A 16,215-nucleotide genomic window follows, 5' to 3' on the forward strand; every position below is an offset into this window, starting at 1 on the left:
ACAAAGGTTTGAGAAAAAAAATCTAATCGGAAAATTTAATGACACAACTGTTCTGTTCTCATTTGTTTTCTGTTTTCAATTTTTCTATAATTTTACCAATAATTTTTGTTAGTGCGTTTTCTGTATTTCAGCAGAATTTTAAGTATCCTAGTTTTCTTTGTTAAAAAAACAGGCTAGTTATGATTCCACAGATTTTACTGGCAATTTTTTGTTGTAATTCAACAGATAATATATATTTTTAGTATTTTGCTAAAAAACAGACTAGCTTGCAATTTCACATAATTGTCTGTTCTGCTATGTTTTCTGTTTTTCCATTTTCTGTGATTTTCCAGTTTTTCGTTGACAACTGAACAAGAATTTTTTTAAATTGACAAAAGATTTGTTATAAACCTTTTATGTTTTTATTTTTTCTGTATTTTTTTTCTGTCGCAGTTAAAAATGATGCAAATATATCTTTTTTACTCGTCTTTCATTTCGCATGTTTTTCTGCCTGTAACAACAATAAAATTGCTTTAAGCGCCAATTTCTTCAATGAACACCATTTTTAAGGTGAAAGTCTTCTCCATTTCACGAAAATCTCTCGGCGCTGGCAATACTAGATGGCACCCATAAATTTGGCCGCGCAACAGCCAATGCCTGGCCACCGAAAAGACAAGTTTTGGTTTGCTTTGGTTTGTGGAGTTCAACATCCCAAAGCGACAAAGGCTATGAGAGACACCGTAATGCAGGTCGCCGGAAATCTCGACCTCATTGGGTTGTTTAACCTACACTGGCATCGATCGCTCAGAATAGCCAAGTGGAAAAATGTATAACAGATACCACTGCAGCAGGCAGCTGACCTCCCTCCTCGTTTGGCCTATAATATATGCTCATAGTTACCCACAGCGAACCTCAATGCGGCGTCAAGAGGTACCTTCTTTCGAATCGAAATTGTTACGCAAGTGATCGTCGGACAGCACTTTCAGAGTTGTAATACCATTTAGCTTTTTGTTCAGCATTCACCTACGATTCAAGTAAAAAACCACTTTGCGGTAGAAAATAGAACAGACGACAAAAATATATCAAATTCTTTGCCTTCCAATCAAGAGTTAGCTGGACAACAGAAAACTACTATTTTTTTGTTTCTGTGAACGTATTATGATCAATGAAGTAGAACAGATATCATCTGTACGGGGACAGAAATGTGTTTTTAAATATACGTGTATTTCACACACATTTATTGCAGTATATTGTGCAATTGTACACAATTTTCACGTATTGGTTTGCTGCAATTTTATAGAAATATTTTGCTCTAATCTTCTTATGGGTTTCATTCCCTCCTAAATCCAGCACTTGGTATCGGCGGGAACGGCACCCATTAATAGTCCAATAAGTATAGCGAAAAGTATATTTCTGTAAAGTAGCAGCAAACGAACAGTACACTGAGCTTTGTAGAGAACACAAAGAGGGAGATGACCTACAGGCAATTTCCTGTGCACGCAGGGATTTCAATGCAATGGTGTCAGCTTCAAAGTTTTGCAAATTATTAAAAATTCTGAATTTGTATTGTGCAGGGCATTTGCAAATAGTCATACATTTTTGGAGACAAAGAACATGTTTGGACATTTGTTATCTTTCCGTGCTTCTTTCAAAGTTCATTGGAGAAACTGCCCTAAGGAAAAAAGAATCAATAAGAGCCTAGATTAGTGTACCAGAATTCTATTTGGGTAATACCATGCAATTTCAAAAGTCAGATTTTAGAAGTATCGACAGCTCCAATTTTTCAGGGCTTTCCTATTCTTTGGCGACAACATTGCCACCAGTACCCCATTTGAAGCTACAGCAGCCATACCTAACAATGATAGTTTCAGCACACAGCACACTGAAATTATCATGGCACTGATACAGAAATAAGAAATGCTGAACCTTATTCATCTCAAATGCCACTTACAAATATTATTATATTATCTGCCCATGGTATGCATGCCTTAAGGAAAAAATTGAATGTCTGCTTAAGAAAAGCAGTAAGGTTGAAGGCAATATGAAATTTTTTCTTTCAGTGATTCACTGCTGTCAATCGAAAATAAAAATGAATTATTACAGAAGACATGAGATGATGTAGGATACTGTAAAATGTACTTCAATGTCATAATATTGATTGTTTTAGCTAACTAAAACAATATCCTCCCGCACCTTATCTCCACAGACTTTACATTTACATTACAACATACTTTACTTATCTCTGGTGACCTTATAAATATGCTCATTAACTGATTATATAGAGCCTTTGTCAAAAAGTTTGACCTTAAGGATCTGCAACAGGACCACACTGTACAGCTCAGAAATTGCCAACAGAAATCAGCATACTGAGTGTTTCCACGTAAGATCGAACAGAGGATGGTCGGTCAACCTTGTTTATTTATTTTAAGATTTTATGTATTACTCTCTGATGACTGGAAAGAAGAGATCAGCAATTGGGTTTGCTGCCCAGTTTTTTGTCGCGACACAGGGAATTGATAATCACGAAGAGGAGGAGTACCGCGCTTATCTTTGCTGTTATGGCCAGCTTTTGTAATGAATTAAGCACAATGTGTTAAAATTAGTTAGCTGAAAATTCTCTGAATAAATATATGCGCGTTTTTATTTGTGTTTGGTTAATTTTCGTTTTTGTGGGTATTGTAGACGTTCTTATAAAATTTCTCAAAATCGGCCCAAGAAACAAACGTTTACTTACTTTGCTGGCCTTTATTTCAAAGAGGGTTGGTGGCAGAGCTGCAACAATTCCAAACTATATTCTCAGCATCAAACAGTTATAGGTTACATTTACATAACGTTTCTATACATAGATACGATCGCGCTGATTTTATGAAAATAGGAAACAATAAAAAATTCTGAGAACAAATAAAAAACATTTCTGATACTTTTTAACCTGGTCCAACTATGCTCCTCTATTTCAGCTTTCAAAACCATTAAAACCTGTTTCATAATATTGTTGCAATAATAATTACGGCCCCTTCAATGAGGCCCTTGTGCAAGGCATGCATACCAAGCAAGTATGAAAATCCTAAAGCATTCATGAAATGCCCATGATTTTGAAATTTTAGCATAATATTGTAACAGGGAGGAAAATATTTAAACAGAGATATATATACATTGAGAGTCATTCAAGCAGCCGGGTAATGAGGGCCCAGCCTTCGACGCACTACCCTTCATCCTCCACAAACGAGCGCGCCATATCGTCCTCATCGTTTTCCAACCGTAATCATACTGCATCTAGTGACTTTTTTGTCTCCACGTTGCAAATTAGCTGTGACAGGCACAGCAATTATTTATTCAGAACCATTTTTGTACGCGTAGAGTTGTTGATGCGCTGTGGTATCGGGCAGCACTCAGATGGTATTCGCAATCACTTTCGATTACACACAAAAAATAAGGCTCAAGGAGGAAGCAACATATTCTAAATACGTTTTATTGAAATAAAACAATTGTGAAGGAAACGGAGAACTGCCTAATAAAAACCAGTGTTTCTGGGCTACATTCGTTCATTCAGGTTATTCGAAAGCGTATATTTTCATTTCTGTACCCACAGTTTCTTCCATGCAGTCCCGGATACACATTACTATCTATATGAAATACAAACAAGGTGGACAACTTAATTGCACCGGCAAAACAGAGACAAATGCGTACAATGGTAACTGAACAAAATAGATAAACAAAAACAGATAGCTTACAGTGCGTGAAAGAAAAGAAAGTAAGGAACAAAAGCTGCAAAAAAAAAAACAGTTTTCATATATGAATAAACTCACTTTCTGAAATATTTGTTAGTGCTTTGCGAAAATGATCAGTGTCGGTGATAGCAACTAAAGACGCAGGCAGGTGGTTCAACTCGTGACAGGTCCTTGGCAGGAATGAATACGAGTAGGTGACTGTGCGCTGCGAAGGTACATGAACTTTTAAACGATGATCCACACATGGGGAGATATAAGACGCTGGTGTATTTAAGCGTGGAGATTTTGTGAAAGAGGGAAAGAAGTGATAGTTTTTTACGGGAAGAAAGGAGGGGAAGGTTAAGTGCATTCTTCATATTAGTAACGCTAGCAGTACGATTATAATTGTTAAGAATAAAACGGACAGAACAATTTTGTACGCTTTCAAGAATTTTATTAGAGTTGCATATCCTGGGTCTCATATTGGGCTTGTATATTCGAGGATTCGTAATGGAAGCTGCATAAACATAACTCTCATCACTATTGTTCTTTCGGTAGCAGAGTAAAATTAACCACCAACAGTTTTTACGTACGAAAGCATAGCGCCTTGCGGGCCGTAAACATGACACAGAAACAAGAGTAGACGCGAAGCATCTTTAACACGCCGCTTTTTTATTCTGCGAATGCCTTTATATTTTTTTTTGTTTACGTTTGTGGTTGGAGAAAAGAAGGCGCAGTGTCTCCATTCTCAGTGGCCACCTCCAGTTGTCAGATGTGCGTATGTCATCGGTTTGAATCGCAATCGCAAACTAGCCTCCATTTCGACTAAAAAAAGGATGTAAAATGAGGAGCAAGACTGTATGACACCACACTGGTCGCTGCACAAAGTATTCTATATCGCATATTTGGGTACAGTAGTCGAGCGCCCCAATCACTCGCCACCACGACGGTGGACCAGCTGTTTGGAGCACTAGAAAAGGTAAGGGCGACCTGAGAATCAAGATCATACGCACTGCAAGCTTGAGTTCCTGCTATACTGTGCTTCCCTCGCCGATGGGATCGTAGGGTCGCAGTCATGTAGTGTAGCCATCCTGGCAATAACATAGGTCGCTCTTACCTTTCGAAGTGCTGCAAAAACCTTATGAAACAGATTGAGTAGTTTTCATACTCCAGTATCGAAAGATGTTCGCGATATGGGAGTTCAAGAAAAGATTCACATAAAGAGACCCTGTCTGTTAAATTAAATAACAACCATGTTTCTTGCATAAACACTTTCTCTTAACATCAAGGAAAAGTCCATATATAAAATGAACTGAAATATTCTTTCTTGTAAATATATAATATTCTGTTTATTTCATGAATATTTCAGTACCGAATACAGAAAATCTCCATTTTTGTTGTGTTATTTACCAGATATATTTTACAGCATACTCTTCCTTCGAGATGTCGTTTATTACTATCGCAGTCTGTTCTTTGATATTCATGGTTGCTTCGCATCAAAGGGCGACATCATAGGCCCGATATGAAATCAGAAAACGCATTGGAAATAGACCGCTTCCATGTATTTTTATGGTAGTTAAGCTTACCTTTCACCCCTGGTTTGCGGCGGTGTCTGCGAGCCCTCTGTTTGTAAATACGCTGCTGATCTATAGTCATGCCAATTGCTTAAACAAGATTGCTGCATTCAGTTGCACTAAGTTATTAGACAGCATTCTGCACCGAAAAGACAATTCAGCTCCTTTTTCCATTCCTTTCTTAGTACCTTAATGCGAGACAATATACAGGCGCAATTGCCCATTTCCAGCGTTTCGTCTCTATGTGTTCAGAGCGGCCCACATAGAGCACTTACGGGCGCTCGTTAGCGCCCACTAAGACGTTCACTAGACAGGTGGCTCCCAACTGCCAAGGTAAAAGAGGCACCCATTATTTATCATAGTGCCGGCTTCTTTGAACACTAAACAGACCCTATAAGGCGCTCACGCCTGATTGGGAAAACGAAAATTCAATCACGTCGGTTTGTTCGATTTTGCGACGCACCGACAGCCGTGCACAAGTTCCGACGCGCTTACAGTGGACTCCGTATATAGAGCTCGGAGGGCATTGCGACGCACTTCTAAGTATCAATAATTCGTTATACAAAAAATATGCAAATAAGCTGATGTGCAATGTAAAAGCAGGAATAAACTGCACAGACTATAGGGACGCGCTAATTCCAATGATTCGCAGCCCGTCTGAGTCCTGACACCGCCACGCTCACTAGGCGCCAGTGAGCTTAACCTTCTTCAGCGAAGAAAGCCATGCAGGCCAGCTATAGGGCCGCTGCTAGACTGTAATTAGGTCTGCTTCATGTGGCGGGGAAAGTAAGTTTCAAACACCGCATGCCATCCTGAAGTACAGCCTATGGGCACCCCGTCCGGCGAGTTCGTATCGCTAGCGCCGTCAGCAGGCCTTAAAGAGCGACTCGTATCCAGGCGCGAAAAGCCCGTTTTGAGGAGCGCTACTTGCACTGGTGCGCGCGCAGTTGGTTGTATCAAATGACCGATGATAGGTAATATGTAGCGTGGCGTTTTGGGCTTGTTAGTATATAGTTCCAATAGACTATAGCGCAGCAAAAGACTAGGACACAAGAGGCGAGAGAAGCACACCACGGGCTCTAACTTCCAACTTCCAAGAAAGTTCCAACAACTTCCATGTTCAGTTCAGTGTGAGACCTTCCTGTACTTTTCCACGGGATTGCCAAAAAGGAAAAAGTCTGTGGAAATAAGTCAGTTATTAAAAATAATGGTGGTGTGGTACATTCGTACTTGACTGTACTGCTCCATCACTAAGGGCCCAACTCGCTCCCATTACGCCTTCAGTTCAGCGTAGGCCGGCAAATATACATCAAAATCTGAGGTATATGCAATGGTTGTAGCTTAAATTCACTGCTTTTTATGACTACAACAAATCGCTCATCTATAAAGGCCAGCTGTAAGTGTGCCATGCAGCAAGTGCACCACAAACCTCGCCGAGAACCAGAAGTAGCCTGTCCTATTCTGATCATTAAGTGAACGTTAGCAGCTTTCTGGGGGTTGGATATATTTGAATGTTATAACCAGAGGTTTTCACTTTGCACATCCCATAGCAGACGACGGAATGCTCGCAGGGCCTCAAAATATGTTCCGTTTCTCATAATCCACGTCTAATGTTAGCAACTGTCTGCTGGCTGTGAAATATTTTACATTACTATATTAAGTTTCTTTTTTTTTTCTTGATTTGTCGCAATCAAAAAGCGGGGCAAAAGCTCGCAGGGTCCTGCCTGCATGCGTCGAAGCGCGAGGGGCCTCCCCTGCGAGTACTGCATCCTAGCGTAGTTTCACACTACCCTGCGGCGCAGTTAACTGGCCTATCCAACTCACTAAACAGCAGCCGGGTACAAGCATTCGAACTTACCGTGCGCTCTCCTCGCAGCCTATCAAGTGCAAGGCTGCCGTCGCCTGGAAAGTGGGCGAACCGCTCAAGGTCGAGGACATCGAGGTTGCCGCTCCCAGGCAGGGTGAAGTGCGAATCAAGGTGCGGAAACATCGGCGGTCGACCCGCTGCCCAAGCTCGCTTCCGACATCCTATAGATGCGAGCTCCAATAAATCGCGCTGAAACTATATTCGATTCTTTGCCGTTAGAGTCGAGAATAATAAAAGGTTTACAGGTTCATAACCCAGGGTCAGCCTATATCGGTGTCTGAAAGACACAAATAAATGCTTGATATTGTCACGAATGAAGTCAGAGGGAGCCGTGAAAGTACACGTAGCCGAGGACCCGAGAATAAGGTCGGCTTGTAGTTCCGAACACAGAGTCAGAGTCCAGCACCAGCGCGCCGCTCGTGCCAACCACCGCTTCGTCGTCGTCGGCATCAAACACGGCTGTCGCGCGGCGCTAGGCACGTGGCATTATTCTCCCCCGTGAAAGAAAACATCGTCCCGATGACAAGGTGATAGGAGAAAAAAAATTAGGCGTGAGGTGAACTGTACAATAACGCAAGGTTTCACTTGCAGGGAACGCTCAGTCACGCGAAAAATACGGCTTTAAACGCACCACATGCACAATTTCAGGCCGCTGGCGTAGAACACCGACGGTCACAGTTCCATCTGGAACGACTTCATAATTAACGTTGTTTAAGCGGCGCAAGACTTTATAGGGTCCGAAATAGCGGTGGAGTAGTTTCTCGCTCAAGCCTTTGTGACGCACGGGGGTCCACACCCACACTTGGTCCCCTGGTTCGTAGTGGGCCTCCCTGTGCCGAAGGTTATAGTGTCGCGCGTCGGTGGCATGCTGCTCCTTGATGTGTAAGCGGGCCAGCTGACGGGCTTGCTCGGCCTGTTCCGCGAAATGGGCGGCGTCGGGTTCGACCGCTTCTTCCAAGCACGGGAGCATCGCGTCCAACATCGTGCGGGCCTCTCTGCCATATACGAGACGGAACGGCGTAAACTTCGTGGTTTCCTGCGGCGCCGTATTGTAGGCGAAGGTGACATACGGCAGGATCTCGTCCCACATTTTATGCTCAACGTCGATGTACATTGAGATCATGTCCGCCAAAGTTTTGTTTAGTCGTTCCGTTAATCCATTTGTCTGAGGGTGATACGCTGTTGTTGTGCGATGCTCGGTATGGCTGAGAGTTAAGGTGTCCCTCAGTAGCCGAGCTGTAAACGCCTTTCCTCGGTCAGTAATGATGGTCGACGGTGCACCGTGTCTGAGCACAATGTCGTTCATAAAGAATCGAGCAACTTCGCCGGCAGTACCTCGGGCAAGGGCCTTCGTTTCAGCGTAGCGTGTTAAGTAGTCTGTGGCGACTACAATCCACTTGTGTCCGTTCGAGGATAAAGGAAATGGGCCTAAAAGGTCCATGCCCACTTGTTCGAAGGGTGTGAGGGGCGGTTCTATAGATTGTAACATACCGGATGGCTTGAGCGTGGGTTTTTTTTCGTCGCTGGCATTGTCGACAGGTCTGTACGTAACGTCTAACGCTCGGAGAAAGATGTGGCCAGTAGTAGTTCTGCCGGACTCGGTTTAGGGTGCGTGTAAAGCCAAGATGCCCTGAAGTTGGTTCGTCGTGGCAGGCCAGGAGGATTTCGTGCCTTAGATCAGCTGGTATGACTAGCAGGTATGTTTTCGCACTCGACGTAGAATTCTTCTTATAAAGCACCCCATTGCGGAGGCAATACGACGACAACCCCCGAGCAAGGTACCGGGGTATTGTAGGATGCCCACCTTCAAGATGGTCAATAATCAGTCGCAGCTCGCCGTCGGCACGCTGTTTGGAGGCGAGATCGGATGTAGTGACTGCTCCGAGGAAGCTATCGTTGTCGGTGGCATCTGACGAAGGAGGGCCGACGGGCGCGCGGGACAGGCTATCAGCATCGGTGTGCTTCCGTCCAGACTTATAAATAACATCAAAATCGAACTCCTGTAGGCGCAATGCCCAACGTGCTAAGCGGCCACAAGGATCCTTTAGGTTTTTCAGCCAACACAACGAGTGATGGTCAGTGATGACGCGAAACGGTCGGCCATAAAGGTACGGGCGGAACTTGGCAGCGGCCCATACTACCGCCAAACATTCTTTTTCAGTGGTGGAATAGTTACACTCAGCACGGGAAAGTGCACGGCTGGCGTAGGCAATTACTTTCTCGACCCCGTCTTGGTGCTGAACTAGAACGGCACCAAGGCCGACGTTGCTCGCATCCTTGTGTAATTCTGTGTCGGCATCATCGTCGAAATGTGCCAGGATCGGGGGTGACTGGAGCCGGCGTCGTAACTCGTCGAAAGCCATCTGCTGCTCGGCGCCCCAGGAAAATGATGCGTCATCTCGAGTCAGGAGAGTCAGAGGGCTGGCCATCTGTGCAAAGTTTTTGATAAAGCGACGATAATAGGAGCACAGCCCGAAAAACCGTCGGACTGCTTTTTTTATGGGCGGGGACGGGAAAGGCAGCAACGGCAGCAAGTTTCTCAGGATCAGCTCGGATGCCATCAGCACTCACGATGTGCCCAAGAAACTTCAATTCGGTGAACCCGAAGTGGCACTTTTGAGGCTTGAGAGAAAGGTTGGCAGACAGGACAGCTTCGAGAACAGTTCTCAGGCGGCGCAGGTGTTCCGTGAACGTCGGTGAAAAAATTATTACGTCGTCGAGATAAACAAGGCATGTCTGCCACTTAAGACCTGTGAGCACAGTGTCCATCATCCGCTGGAAGGTGGCAGGAGCACAGCAGAGCCCGAATGGGAGGACGCGGAATTCATAGAGCCCATCTGGTGTCACGAAGGCAGTTTTTTCACGGTCCCTCTCATCAACTTCAATTTGCCAATAACCACTCCTGAGGTCAATGGAGGAGAAGTACTTGGCTCGGCGAAGTCGGTCGAGAGAGTCATCAATCCGTGGCAGCGGATAGACGTCCTTCTTTGTCATACTGTTAAGTTTCCGATAGTCAACACAGAAACGAAGTGTTCCGTCTTTCTTTTTAACGAGGACTACAGGCGAGGACCATGGGCTGCTTGAAGGTTGAATGACGCCATCGGCGAGCATCTCCTTGACTTGCTGTTGGATAGCGTCTCTCTCCCGAGGAGATACACGATAGGGCTGCTGATGGATGGGTCGAGTGCCTTCATGCGTGATAATCCGGTGTTTAATGACCGACGTTTGCTGCACTTTAGATGAAGACGTGAAGCACACACGAAACTCCAGCAATAGATCTTGGAGTTGCCTCTTTTCAACGGAGGAAAGGCTAGAATTGATGTCAACAGCGTGTACGGCATCATCCGGTTCAGTGCTAGGCACAGCTTCCTCTGAAGCAAAACATTCGGCGACTTCGTGCAGATGGTCGACGTAAGCAATGACAGTGCCACGGAACAGGTGTCGATGTTCATTGGAGAAATTGGTGACAAGTACCTCCGTCTCTCTTCCACGAAGGAAACAAAGACCTCTTGCCACAGAAACTCCCAAGGCGAGTGAGAGGGAGACATTAGGCTCAACAACCCGGAGGCCGTGATGTGGCTCGTCACAAGTAACTCTGGCGAGGATGCTGGCGCGTGGTGGCACTGTGAGGCTATCATCGGCGACTCGTAGCGTGGAGTGGGACCCGCGGTACTCATGCTTTTCAGTGGCCAGTTTGGCGGAAAAAGTCACCAAGCGGTTCGGTAGATCTATAGTGGCACCGTGCTCACGAAGGAAGTCGATGCCAAGAATAACATCACGAGAGCATTCGCGTAGAACGAGAAAAGTCGCAACAAAGGTGCAGCCTCACACCGTAACCCGGGCTGTACACATACCCAGTGGTGCAACCACATGTCCGCCTGCCGTACGTATGTCTGGTCCGTTCCATGGCGTCATCACCTTTTTCAGTGTCCTTGTAAGCCGCCCACTAAGGATAGAATAATCGGCTCCAGTATCAACTAAAGCGCTGACCTCCTTCGTGTCGACGATAATAGGGATGTCCAGGGAGACCCGGCCAAGACCAGGGCCTGTCGACGTCGGTTCGGAGTGAAGTGAACGGTGTGGTGGCGGAAGCTGGACGGCGGTTGGGTGGTCGGCGTCGGGACAATTCAATGTCGACGGCAGGTCGGAGTGAAGGAAGCGGTGCGGCGACGGAAGCTGGGCGGCAGTTGTGTGGTCTGCGTCGGGGCGATTTAAGCGACACGGCGGTGATAACTGGTCGGCGATGCGGACGACGTCGCGGCGATCTGGTCTGTGCGGTGAAAACTGGACAGGAATTCGGCGTTCGACGTCGGGGCGAATTGAGCGGTGCGGCGGTGGAAGCTTTACAGCGAATCGGTGTGCGGCGGCCTCGCCCCCAAAGGTCGCCGGAGATAGTTTTCCCGATGAGGGCTCGAGGAACCATGGCGTCCAGCGGTATACCGTGACCCAGAGGGTGAAGAGCGACGAGGCGAAGGCGAGCGCGACTCGCGACGAGGAGAATGTGGCAGACTGGCGGGTGACGTACGCTGGCGGGTGACGTACTCGGCGATGTCCTGAGGCCGCTGACCAGGCCGTGGACAAGGGCTGTCGGGGGAAAATCCCCTAAGGCCCATCTGACGATAAGGGCACTGCCGGTACAGGTGACCTGCCTCGCCACAGTGGTAGCAGAGAGGGCGGTTATCTGGAGCGCGCCAGAGATCAGTTTTCCGGGGCGCCTGGCGCCGATCTGCCCAAAGGGGCAGCGGTGCCACAGCGTGCACAGCGACCTGAGGTTGCGTGTAAGGCGAAGGGGTAGGTAGCAAGGCTGGGCGGCGTGTGACATCAGCATAAGTCATCCGCTCGGTGGGGCCCGGGGGTGGTGGTGGAACGACTGTACTTGTTGGTGGCGTGAGTGCATTCTGGACCTCTTCACGGATGATGCTGGCCAGGGAAGCTGCGCCAGGAGTAAATGATCCATGAACTTTCTGGAGCTCCTCGCGAACCACGGTGCGAATGAGGTCGCGAAGGGAGCTCATATCTGCCCCGGGATTGTAGTCGGTTCGGTCAGACGGCGGTAGTGGGGAGATGGAATTCAGCGGCCGACCGTACTGGCTGCATCGCTGCTGTAGCAGTTTCTCCATGGTCACAGCTTCAGCCAGAAACGCCGCGACGGTGGTGGGCGGGTTCCGCACGAGGCCGGAAAAAAGCTGTTCTTTGACGCCGTGCATCAGGTGCCGAACCTTCTTCTCCTCACTCATAGACGGGTCGGCGCGATGGCAAAGACGCATGACGTCTTCAACGTACATTGCAACCCCCTCGTTCTGACGCTGAACTCGAGAGGTCAGGGCACGCTCGGCATTCTCTCGGCGGTCACTGTTGGCGTACGTACCGAGGAGCTGACTTCGGAAGGCCGGCCACGTAGAGAATGTGGCCTCGCGGTTCTCGAACCATGTCCGAGCAGCGTCTTCAAGGCTGAAGTAGACGTTCCGCATTTTCGCAGCGTCGTCCCAGCCGTTAAACGTCGCGACCCTTTCATAGTGAGCTGGCCAGTCCTCGGCGTCTTCAAACTGCTCACCGTGAAATGGTTTAGGGGTACGTGGGGTTTGAAGGATGAGACAGGACGAAGGGGTGGAAGGGACAGTCATGGTACGGGCGGGCGGTGTCGTTGCCACAGCCAGAGTCTCTTCGTCAAGAGGGAAGGCCTCGGGGGACAAGCCTCGGAGCCGTCGGCTGGTACGATGAACCGGAGTGGTCACGAGAGGCGGCCGCGTAGGGTCGTCCGCAGGAGAAGGGATCATCGATGGCACCTCCACCAGTGTCACGACTGAAGTCAGAGGGAGCCGTGAAAGTACACGTAGCCGAGGACCCGAGAATAAGGTCGGCTTGTAGTTCCGAACACAGAGTCACAGAGTCCAGCACCAGCGCGCCGCTCGTGCCAACCACCGCTTCGTCGTCGTCGGCATCAAACACGGCTGTCGCGCGGCGCTAGGCACGTGGCAATATTTTTAGTGGTTAGCTACAAAGTTAATTGTTTTCAAGAGACATGAGGGATGAGCGGCGTGATGTTCATTCGCATTTAAAGTCAGTGCCGAACTCACCGCATAGCTCAAGGAAAAAAATTACAATCTAATATTCAATATTCGACACAAGTCACTCTATTATACCGAATTTATGTGTTTATTTATACTGCAGGCCCCAAGATGGGTCAAAGCAGGAGGACCAAAAATACGTAAAATAAACTCGACAAATGCATCGCAAAAAGCATATGTGCAATCATCATCATCATTAGCAGCAGCAGCAGCAGCAGCAGCTGGACTATACAAACTACAGAGCTAAGGCCTAGCTCACATACTCCAATTAATCCGGTTCTGTGCTAGCCGCATCAACTTTACGCCTCCGAATTTCTTGATCTCTTCCGCTCACCAGACTATCTGCTGCCCCCTGCTGCGCTTTCCTTCCCTTGGAGTCCACTTTGTTACCGTAATCGACCATCGGTTGTCCTCTCTTTTCACTACATACCCTGGCCATTCTCGTTTCATCTTGATTTCCACTAGAACGTAATTCACTTGAGTTATTTCTTGACCATCTCTGCGCACTACCTCTTAACGTTACATCTACCATTTTTCGTTCCATAGCCATCTGTGTTGTCCTCAACTTAAGCAGAACCCTTTTCAGTAGCCTGCATTTTTCAGCCCCGTAGGTGAGTACAGGTAAGATGCCACTGTTGTATATTTTCCTCCTGAGCGATACCAGTAAGCTGCTAGTCATAGCCTGCGAATACTTCCCGAATGCGCTCCATCTAAATTTTATTCTCCCAGTTATTTCCCCTTCATGATCTGAATCTGCGGTTACTACCTGTCCTAAGTAGACATATTCGCCTACTACTTCCAGTGGTTCGCTACCTTTTGTGAACTGCTGTTCCTTCCCAAGGCTATTGAACATTACCTCATTCTTCTACATATTGATTTTCAAGCCTAACTTTCTGTTGTTGCTGTCTACGTCATCAATAATTATTTGCAGTTCATCCATTGAGTAACATAGCAAGGCAATGTCATCATTGAATCGCAGATTACTGAGGCATTCACTATCTACCTTTATCACTCACTGCTTCCACTCCAAGTCTCTGAATACTTCCTCTAAACAAGCTGTGAATAGTACTGGGGAGATTGTGTCTCCTGCCTAACATCATTCTTTATGGGAATTTTATTACTTTTTATGCAGAACTATGATTGCTGTGCCGCCACTATAGATATCGTCCAGTACTTTCACGTACGGCTCGTCTACACTCCGATTTTGCAATGCCTGTATGACTGCCGAGGTTTCTACTGAGTCAAATGGTTTTTCATAATCAATGAACAGTATGTATAAGGGCTAGTTATTTTGCTACCATTTTACTATCGACCGAATGATGGCAAGTATACGATCGATAGAAGAGTATACCCTTTCCAAAAACCTGCTTGATCTGTTGCTTGACTGAAGTCTACGATTATCCTGCATCTGTTAGCGATTACATTAGTAAACACCTTAAATGAAACTTATAGTAAGCTGATTGGCCTGCATGTTTGTTTAGTGTTTAGCGTCCCCTTTTTTGTGAATTAAGATAATGTTAGCGTTCTTCCATGACAACATTAGCGTTTTTTCATGACTCAGGTACCGTCAATTACGACAGGCATTGCGTATACAGGGTGGCCATTTTTCCTAGCACGATATCCCCCCGCCCTTCAACAAATCTGTAGTTACTGCGCCACGGCAGCTGCTTTCCCCCTTTTCAAAGTTCCTAAACCTTATATGTGCAGTAGGACGTAGTAAAAAATGAAACAAAACTCTGCAACTATCACTGAACAGTTTTGTCAATGGCATCGATGCAGTTTACAATTCAGGCTGGAGTGCATTCCATTGAGCTATTGTTTGAGGAAAACATTATTTGAAGGCACTGATTATAGCTCCCTACGGTGTTAGTGATTACGTGTGACAATTTCGTGTTAGTCACGTCGTAATCAGCTTAAGAAATAAATCAGGGCTCATGGAGAGTTTTTTTTTTTATTGTTGAAGAAAAACAAAAATTTCAACCTTTCATATTTTCTACATGTTTGCCATGTCGGTGTGTTGGGCTGTGTCATAAGAGCTTTTGGAGACTCAATATAACAATATTTATTAAAGCTGAATTTTATATATTTTCTCTGGATCATTTCCACTGCCTCGAGGTTATATGTAGTGTAAGGGTCCCAGACGGTGCATGCATGTTCAAGTTTGGGTCTGCTGACCATCTATTCTATGAACTTATTTGAAAGTACACTCCCTGGTTGGCACTCATCTAAATAAATTCTTTGATATAGGTGCAATTGCAGTAGAATTGGAGGGGCCTTCGCCTCTCCCATAGTCGGGCTGGTGATTGTAATGATGGTAATGATAGTGCTAGGAACCTATTCTGCGTTTGGTGAGCTTAATGACTTCAAGCTTGCTGAGATTTCCAGGGCCAACTGGCCATGATCACCACAAAGCGGATATTAATAAAAACCTAGGTCATGTCTCTTCCGGGTCCCTAATTATCCTAGGGAGTCTCAAGAACTAGTTAGAGTATATTTAATAAGACATGGCTGCAAATGCTGACAATGAAAATTTTAAATTTTTCCGACATTATTGTCCAAAATAAAACGGTGGGAATGTTCATCCCACGCCCCGGTGCGGCCATGAATTTTGCCAGAGTTTATATTGTTCAAGAAAATATTGCTGAGATTTACCTCTTGTAACCCTATAGTTATACAAAGCGAGAGCATTGGTAACCCTTGTTGTTGCCTGATGTTAGGCTCTTGTGCACAGTAAGGACGAAACATGTTAGGTGTGGCGGAGTTTTATTTTCACTCGTATATTTAACTGTATCTCTAATCGCTCCAAAAACTGTCTTGTGGTCGTTTGCAAAGTCCCCTTTTGAGAATGCCCAGCATCATTTTGACCCATGTCGATGCGCGCACTGCCTACACGGGTAATTTTGGTTCAATTCAATAGATTTTATTTTCCAGACACCCTCCATGGTCTTCTGCCCTAAAAGCTGCTCAAGCAGCTTGACTAAGGCACAGGAGACCACTTCATGACAGCTGCTGTTAAAGAA

General features: G+C 46.0%; 1 pseudogene; it reads left to right on the forward strand.

The window, feature by feature from the left end:
- Positions 1-16,215, forward strand: part of LOC146200932 (alcohol dehydrogenase class-3 chain H-like) — a 136,912-nt pseudogene that overhangs the window by 24,611 nt on the left and 96,086 nt on the right.

The sequence above is a fragment of the Amblyomma maculatum genome, chromosome 2 (genome assembly GCF_055883805.1).
Source record: "Amblyomma maculatum isolate TAMU_Amacu chromosome 2, ASM5588380v1, whole genome shotgun sequence".
Classification (NCBI taxonomy): Eukaryota; Metazoa; Arthropoda; class Arachnida; order Ixodida; family Ixodidae; genus Amblyomma; species Amblyomma maculatum.